The sequence below is a fragment of the Belonocnema kinseyi genome, chromosome 2 (genome assembly GCF_010883055.1).
Source record: "Belonocnema kinseyi isolate 2016_QV_RU_SX_M_011 chromosome 2, B_treatae_v1, whole genome shotgun sequence".
NCBI classification, from domain to species: domain Eukaryota; kingdom Metazoa; phylum Arthropoda; class Insecta; order Hymenoptera; family Cynipidae; genus Belonocnema; species Belonocnema kinseyi.
This window is the reverse complement of record NC_046658.1, coordinates 113,212,407-113,222,264: the sequence shown is the minus strand read 5'-3', so window position 1 is coordinate 113,222,264 and position 9,858 is coordinate 113,212,407. Positions and strand designations below refer to the sequence as shown.

The following is a 9,858-nucleotide window of genomic DNA, read 5'->3' as shown; positions in this document are numbered from 1 at the left end:
AGAGGGAGCTCTTCTTAATATTTTGACACCAAAATCATGTCGATACACCTTACCGACTGCGAGTAAAGCCACCCACGCTTTAACTTGACAGACTGTACCTGTCGTGGCCATAAAAGTAAGACGGAGGCCTATGTCTCGACTCAGTTTTGAGACGCAGCCAGACACCGATGTTTTGGAGACGAACATAATACACAACCAAGTCGAACTCAAGTCGAAGCATTTTTACTCGGGTTGGACATCTTCAAAATTTATCTACAGGCCTATTCTAAAAAGAAAACGATTAAGATTAAATCATTTTAAACAATAAGCATTCCAAATTATTGAATCCTCAATTGTAAATATTATGAATTGAAGTATTTTAAATTGTAATCCTTCAAAATTGAAATATTTCAAAAAAAGTCAAAGTTGAACTATTTTCTATATTTTACGTATTATATGTTGAACATAATTCAATTCCAAATCTTCAAAATTGAAGAGACTTTTATTATAAATCTTCAGAATTGAACTACATACATATTCCAAAAAACGTTCAAAATTGCATCATTTTAAATTGTGAACGTTGCAAGTTTATGAACCGTCAATTGCAAATCATAAGTGAAAAATCTTTAATTTTAATTCTTCAAAACTGAATTATTTTTTAAAAAACATTCAAAATTGCAGAATCTTCTATATTCTACACATTAAATATTGAACAGTCTTCAATTACACATTTTAAAAAACGAAGAATTTTTAACAATAAATCTTCAAAGTTAAGCTACATACATATTCTAAAAAACGTTCAAAATTGCATTTTTTTTAAACTACACAATTAATGTATCTTCAATTGCAAATCTTAAGAATTGAATCTTTTTTCTTTTAAATCTTCAAAACTGAACTATTAAAAAAAACCTCATTTCAATTTGCAGCATTTTCTATATTTTACATATTAAATATTGAACAGTGTTTAATTACAAATCTACAAAATTAAATAATTTTCAACAGTAAATCTTCGAAATTGAACTACATAAAAATTCAAAAAAAAAGTTTAAAATTACATCATTTTTATAACTATAAACATTCTAAATTAATAATCTTTAACTGAAAATCTTAAAATTTGAACTAAATATTCTAAAAAACATTGAAAATACACTTTGCATTGTAAAATATTTTCAATTGAATAATTTTTAATTTTGAAAATTTGCAATCAAAAATTCTGTAATTCTGGAGATTTATTTTTGAATTTTATTTAATTCGGAAGAGTGAGATTTAAAGTCTTCTGATGTTCTAATTCAATCAAATTTAAGAATTTTGATTTATAAAACTTTAAAATTGAAGAGTTTTCAATTATTGTGAATCTTCCAAATTGAACTATTTACAAAAAAAAAAAAACAAATAGAAATTTTCAAACTAGACCCATTTCAAAAAGATGTTCAATTTTTAATGATTTAAAACTATAAACGTTCCAAATTAAACACATTAGCGAATTTTCAGTTGTAAATATCTTAAAAGTGGATCAGTGTCGAAAACGGAAAACATCACAAAGATTCAGAATTCCAGAAGTACTGAGAAAAATATTTGCTTTAAGATAAACAAGCCGTTTCCGTAATATTTTTTTTTCATTTGCCTATAAAGAACTTCAACATTAAGAAAATCATTTTAAATTGAGGTTTTTATTAGAAAAAAAAAAAAAACATTTAATTCCACCAAAGAAATCTCTTGGAATAAATTTGGGGGTAATAGTTATTTCGAAAAAGGTGAAAAATAATTTGTCTTTATGGGTTTTTTCTACAGAATGATGGGCAAAAAATTAAAATACTAATGTAAATATATCGACATACAAGTCTTTATTATACTGTTATCACAATTATTTATTGTAATAACTGAACTTTAACGTTATACTATAATTTTCGATAAATGGCTTTTCTATAGGGTTGATTTGTTAAAAATGCTACATAACAGTATCAATTTATCCCGTATCATCCGGTAGAACTTTAGAGAATTTTTTGAGCTAATAAAACCTGCTTTCAAAAAAATTACACTTAAATGGTTATGCTGTGACACCTTTCAAATGTTACTGTTATAACAAACATTTGTACCCAATCAAATAATATTTGTAGAATCTTCAACAGCAATTAAAATAGAATTATATACTTTGACTTTTTTAAATATATATCATGAGAAATCTACTATCGATAATTGACAAAAAGTTTCCTTTGAAGAAACAATTTTTTAAAGTAATGAAACGCATGTGAGACTTCAATTCCGAATGTCATGTTTATTGATCCTTGTCAGGATGAGTTTTAACAAGCACAAGTGAGATGCATTGGAAAAAAACCGGCACGATAATAATTGCATCGCTGTTCCCTGAACATCAATATGACTTCCACAAAGTGGAATGTATCAAAAAAATTTCCACCTCTCTCTAGATTTATCAATTTTAATTTAATTTGCTTTCAGCTTTTATAAAATTATTTGAAACTTTATCATCGAATTATTCTCTCCCTTTCATAATAAAATTATTTGTCATCCAGTTCGTCTTTCATAAATGAAATTTTAATAAAGGATTGTTAAAATACCAATGCCAATATAAGAATTTAAAAAATTATTTAGATGTAAATTTGGTCTCATGCAGACTATCATTAAGGGTGATTCGAGGGGCAATTATTTTCTGAACACAGTTGAATCATTTCAGCATAACACGACATACATTTTACCATAAATCTTCCTATTCCATTATGTTATAATGAAAAAGAATAGTAATTACTAATCGACTTTCATATGGAATTTCTCTCATTTGTTTTCCATAGTGGTTAATTTGAGTAAAAGGAAATATTCTTTTAAAACAACAGTAATCCAACGTATTTCACTAACACGGCTCTTCCCACGCAGTACACACCGGTATGTAGACATGAAAAGAAAGGATTTCCATTCTGAAATCAAGGAGAATGGCATCTCCCCTTTTCCTCCCCCTTCAATTTTATAACATTGTGTATATTACGCGAATATCCACTGTTCAGGCGTGAAATTTCAGCAAGAGCGAATATAATTTTATTGCGAAAATCACGAGGAAACCCTGAACAAAAAAAATATCCTTTGTACGGAATAGTTCACTGAATTTTACAAGTAATTGCCTTTAATTGCAACAACATCGAAAACGAACACAGAATAAATTAATGATAACCTTTGTTGTAGGACATTATTTAGAGGGATAAAGTTTTATACAGACAACTTTGCGTTTTCAAAACACATGTATTGTCATGGGAAAACAAAAGAAAATTTAACCGATATTTGGCTAACGTTTATCCTGTAAAGTTCATTTTTGTTGCAGCGAATCTTTCATCGGAAATCGATGGAAAGTTTATCTTCTGTTTTTTTTTTGTGAAGTGCAATTTCGCTAAAAGGCTTTTTTTGATTAACAAATTTATCCTCATTGGAAAAGGTCGTTAAAAGAAACTTAAAATAGTATTGTAGCATAAAGATAATACTTTCATTATGATTTTAATAAAAAAGACTATAAATTAAATGTAGTATATAATGAACATAGCAATATTTTGTTATTCGTTTCTTAGATAACACTATCTTCCCTTTTGAAAGTATACAAGAAGACCAATTTTTACTTTACTTTCTCTTTATTCAAGAAAACCTTTCTCTTCAACAAGTTCTCCATTTATTCTCAACCTGTCTCTTTGTGTTTGTTCTTATCATTCCTTTTGTGACAAAAGGAAATAAAGAAAACAGAATTTAAGCAAGACCTTTTACTTTTTCCATTGCTTGAAGTGAAATAAACTGAGGAAATTCTCAGACAAAATTCCACTTGCCCCATAAAATTGAATTTTTGAACCGATGAGCTAATACAAATTTTTCTATGCCCAACAAACCATCCATAAAAGTGTAGTAAATTAAATACTTTTTTCCTTTTTTTCAAAATAATACGAAAAATGTATAGATCAGAGAAATTTTTCAGCCATGTAAATCCAACTGGAATTTACCACTTTTTACAGTATGCTTCCACGAGACAATTTTCTCCTTATACGAAAGCAATACACGCAATTGAAATTGTTTCACATTGATTTTTTTGCTGTTGTTGACACCGCAATAGCACTGTCATAGTATTGCAGACAAACAAATCAAGAGATTACGTGATGGAATCAGTTATCTTTTTATACACTTTCTGCATGACGGAAAGATACAGTATTTCCATATCATCTTTGGATGGATCATATCAAATGAAAAAAGCTCAATTTCATAACTGGCAGATTCTTAACCTCGGATTTTTATTTGTCCGGAAAAATTTCTTCGCAGTTTATAACTAACAAGGAAAATAATATAAAAATTCCGTGAAAAATATTTATGAAAATAAAATACTCATTAAAAAATACTTGATATTTCAGTGGAAATATTATTTGTTGACCATTCAGGGTGTCTGCGCGACAGATGATGTTAAATTCCTGGTCATTTCCCGGTTTTTTCCGGTCCTTTTAAAAGGGCACTAAATATTTAAATGGCTTCAAACGAGCTTTAAAGATTTCCAGAGGTTTCAAAACATTTAAAAAGATTTCTTATTTAAACAGGGCTTTTTTTAAATGTCCTTCTTCTAAACCAGAATAAAAAAACTCTCTCAAAATTCGCGACCCATATCAAAAATTCACTGTTCCAAGTCATAATTAAATTAATTTACATAATTCACTGTTTTAAAAAAGAATTATAATGATTTATGTACCCCATTTTCTATTATAATTGAATACTGACTTGGAAAGTTAACTATTTTTGTTAAATTCCTTTTTAAATATGAGAATTGAAATTATTTTACAACATTTTTCGTTCCGCGTGAAAATCAAAATTACAATTCCTTTATAAAAATGGCTGTACTAAGCCACAATTAAATTAATTTCCAAAATTCGCTTTTCCTAGTCAGAATTATTTTTATTTGCAACATTTTCTATTATAATTCAGAAATGAAGTAACTTCCTTTACCAAAATTTGCAAGTGAGAAATTTTAATTTGTGATAAATTCTGATTTATAAATCGGAGTTTTTTTTATTTCCCTTATTCTAAATTAGAAATATAACTTTTTACGGAAGTTTTATCTAAGAATCATTATCATTCTTTTATCAAATGACCTGTCCCACAGGTCAACATCCTAATTATTTTCAGAAATTGCCTGTCGAAATTGTAATTAATTAGGAAAATTCACCATTTAAAAGTAAAAATCAAATATCTTTACAGAAATTCCCTGTCACAAAGCGAAAATTATAATTCTTCGTTGAAATTTTTGTCACAACTTATCATTATAATTATTTTTGAAAATCTCTTGATTCAAGCCAGGATAATTTTAATTCTTGAGGTTATTTTATTTGTATATTTTTACATTCTCATCAGAGAAGGTATTAGATTTCTACGAAATTCTACTCACCCCCCCCCCCCACCATTTTTGTCAAATGTCGACGTTTTTTATATAAATGCATTTTAAAAAAAAGTCAGGTTTCGCACCTGAAGCGAACGTAATATACGTACGTAAATTACGTCAAAAACCTCATGTAATTTACCAAAGGTATATTACGTGCACAACCCTGGCTTTGAGAGACTCTTTTAGTGAATTTTTATCAGAAGATGAAACAATAGGGCACTACAACTGCGATATAGAACACGATGCGGTAGAATTATGGAGCATTCTACTATTGGTTTAGCATAGTCTGAATTTGCAGTGATTGGAATTCTCTTGTTACCAGTTTTTTAATTCGGGTTTGGATTTTTAGTTTAGATAAATATATCCCGAGTATGACACCATAAATCAAAGTTAATTTTTTTTGCTGTAAAGTGAATTTTTTAACAGCCCTTATGTTGAAAAAGATTTCCAAGGATTTTGGTTAAAAAAAAATTTTTTGCAAAAGTTATTATATAACAGCGAAAATTTAAGGTTACAACAGGATCAACATTTTTCTCTTCAACGGCTAAAAGGATTTCGACGATTCTCAGTTTGAAATTTTGGTTTAAAAACACTAGATATAAATAATATAAATTAAATTCTAAATACAAACATACGTATAAACAATCAACAATTTTGGTGTGAAAATATTGTTTGCTTCGGAAAATAAAATCAATTGAATAGTTTTTTATCAAGATCAAAAACCAAAATCTGACGATTTATATAAAATGCCCTTTGAAACATTAAGCTACTTCGTAGATTTTTTATTATATCAAAACGGTTGTGAATTCACCTTAATTGCCACGTACCCTTTTATGGCTTCAAATCCAGCAATCTACAGTCCGGTATGGTCTAGTGGCTAGGATACCTGGCTCTCACCCAGGAGGCTCGGGTTCGATTCCCGGTACCGGAATTTTTTTTATTGAAGTAAATTCATTAATTTACAGTGTAATCATCCCACAGTATATTTACATCTGCCTTTGCTTTTTACATAATTATTAGTAACCGTCAAACTAAGCTGAAATTGCCTTGAACTTAAACGTTTTTGCTTTCATTTCAAATATAAAAAAATTTCCACTGCGGGTTGGATGAACATTTGAAATTTGAAGCCCTGTAGTAGCCGTTTAGACTCCTACAAACCTAAATTTTTTCTTTGTGTCACGTTTATTGACTCAAATAAAAAATAAATAGACTAAAAGCTTTTAAATTAAGCATTATTCATCTAGGAAAGTATGCAATGATTTTTTTTTTTTATATCGTATCAGTTTCATGATTGTTAAATTCGAATGATATTTAATTTATTAGTTTTTGATAGCAAAGACAAAACTACAAAGCCTTAAAAAATTTTAATTCAGCTTCTTCTCAAAATATATGTATCAGTTTAGTACACTTTCTCGATCCAAAAGTATGATCGAACTCCAGGTTTTCGGTATAAAAACATATGATTTTTATTCTTTAACATCAGAATTCAGCTGTATTTTGTTGCAAGAGTTGAGAATAATCAAATTGTTGTGATAATTTGGCAGAAGTGAAAGTGTATCGTAAAACGGGGATAACTGGGGCACCTTGGGGATACATACTCTCTAAATATGAATCAGTGAAAAATGCACTGATTGAAATAGTAATTAGACATTTCACTGATTAAGTAGCAAGAAGAATTAGTTAATGAAATACATTTTTTAATTTTCTGGCTGTAAGTTTGCTGAATCAACTGCGGGATAAATATACTCTAACTCGTATAGGAATGACAGTTCAATCTTGAAATTTAAGTAATATGTGAGGTTGTTTGTCCTTTAAAAGCATCGGAACTTTTCACCTTTTTTAATATTTGATCATATTTATGGGTTTTGAGTTTTTACTATATAATTCTTTGATTGAATGTACTAAAATATTATTTTTTTTTTATTATGATTGCTGAATTGACATGGTGCAGTGATGCCAACCCTCAAAAGTGATTATTTCACTAAATCAATAAGTAACCTAGCACTGGTAGTCAGTGACCCATTCCTAGCTATTTGAATCAGTGACATTTCACTGACAATCAGTGAAATTTGACTGATTCAGATTTAGACAGTAGTCACTCATAATTTCCTGTTTTTAATTTTTTTTCCGATAAAACTCAGAAAGATTTTCGATTCTTTTCTATAAAATATATGTAAGACTTTATTTTATAGTTTCTTTTCTTCAGTTTCGTGCATTTTTTTTTTATAAAATTGATATTTATAAATGGCTGTAATTTTCTGTATTTTTGTGAAGTCGAGTTAAAAATACGTACTAAACTTTAATTGCATTTTTTTATATTTGTGTCACCTATCTTAATGTAAATTGTCGTAATAAATTTACCTGAAATTTTAAGCAAGCTAAGTGACTTTGTTTTGGCGGTAGAATGATTTTTGTAAGAAATTTCGAATTTTGTAGGGGAGAGTGGAACATGGTGATAAATTATAATACCTCAATGAGCAATTGTAAAATGCTCTGCACGAAAATGTTTCCTAATTATAATTCCAGGAATATATTTTAATTTATTGTTCTTACATTTATAAGTTTACATATGTGAAGCATCAAGCAACACATATATGGTTATGCATTCACTGAAAATAAACACGCATTTTTATAGTGTTACTCATCATACTTGTTCGATTTGTTCTAAAATAACAATATAGACTTTGAAATTTATAATATGTTACCATTTAATATTACTGAAAATATATTTTTTCCTTTTTCTTCACAGAAAAATCAAAAAATAAAATTTGTTGCAGAAAATTTTTTAGAGTGATAAAGTTTTGTTTAGCCAATTTCGCGTCTTTCAACAAACATGTGTTTGTCATGGAAAAACAAAAGAAAGTTTAACCGATATTTGTGTAAAGTTTATCCTGTGAAGTTAATTTTGGTTGCAGAGAATCTTTCGTCGGAAATCGATGTAAAGTTTATCTTCTGTTTTTTCTGTTTTGAAAGCGATCTATTTAACCCCACACCAAGGGGTAAAGACGGGCCCATTTTTTATTGCAATAATTAATTACTTACCGCTAAATTTTCTGTTTTTACTTCAGGATTCAGAGAAGTTAAACATTATACATTTGAGACTGTAATATCTGATTAGAATTCTTTCGGGTAATAAACTGATTAAATTAATCAAATATACTTTGACTGAAAATTCAGCGATTTTTCAGGACAATACAGTTCTTTAAGCACATGAAGCAGTTTATAACGTTCAAAATGACTGATTCGATCAGTACAAGTTACTCAATAAACTAAATTGTCTTTATTGGTAGAGAATAAATGGTCCTGGTTCAAAATTCATTTTATTAGTTGAATTCAGCAGTTTTTCTGTTTTCAATATTAAAATATTTTTTGGTTTAAATATCAACTTATACATTTTTTGTTGAGAATTTTCTTCTTTTGCTAAAAATCCAAATAATTGGTTGAATGTTTAACTACACTGTTGAAAATTGATTCATTAATTTATTGAATTGAAAATTTACTATTCCAGTTTTTCTTAAAAATGAATGCTTTTTAGTTTAATATTTAACTATTTATTTGAAATTTCCCTATTGTCTTGAAAATTCATTTTTATTGGTGACGAACACATTTCTTTCGCTAAATCAATTATTTTCGTTGAAAATTTCACTCGATAGCTGAAAATTCGTTCTTTCTGTAGTTGAAAAGTAATTTTTTTAACTGAAAGTAGAACCATGCCCCTTCTACAAGTCCACGGCCAAAATATGTATGAAACTGTTTTATTATTATTATTACACCATTAAGTTCACTTGCATATATGCGTTCGAGAGAAAAATCCTGGTCACTTAATCAAATTTCCGGTTTTTACCCTCGAACAAAACTTCCGGTCATTTCCCGGCCTTCCAGATTTCCCGGTTAAGGAATTAATTCAAAATAAATCTGGTATTCCAAAAGTTTAATGCGAATACTTTTTTTAAGTTAAAATTTGATACAAAATATTTAACATAAAGAATATCTTAATGAAAACGAAAAAAAAAAACAGAAATCTTGATTTGAAAATTCTAAACTTTCGACAAATAAATTGGGGAAGATATCGGGATGTAAATTAATCTCTTAAATCAGCACAGACGACAGATTCTAAAACTGATCATTGGTCGGTTAATTCAGGACAGAGGAAAGAGAATGAACGTCTCACTCGAAACGATGAACCGGAATTCAAGATAGTTGTCTGCAGTGGAAAAACTGCGGATAACAGTACCCTCGTAACAGATGACAAACATGCCATTCTAGATTTATGCTATTTACTATTATTATGTTTTTTACTACCAAGTTATAACATTCTCATCGTTTTTAGTTTTAAACATGCTAGTTCAATCAAATTCTTTAAAATGTTCTATTCATTAGATCAGTTTTGCTACTCTCTACAAATAAATTAAAATCTTTTTTTAGCCATTCTAGCCTTTCAAATGAAAAATATCAGATAGAGCATTTTCTTT

The 9,858-nt window shown here is 28.4% G+C and overlaps 1 protein-coding gene and 1 non-coding gene across 3 annotated transcripts in view; one reads left to right on the top strand and one right to left on the bottom strand.

Annotated features, from left to right (window-relative positions):
- LOC117167933 (ral guanine nucleotide dissociation stimulator) overlaps window positions 1-9,858 on the bottom strand; it is a 114,357-nt gene that overhangs the window by 96,485 nt on the left and 8,014 nt on the right. The gene's annotated exons all lie outside the window — the stretch shown is intronic.
- Trnae-cuc lies at window positions 6,246-6,317 on the top strand. Its single transcript has one exon. It is a non-coding gene; the product is annotated as a tRNA-Glu (tRNA).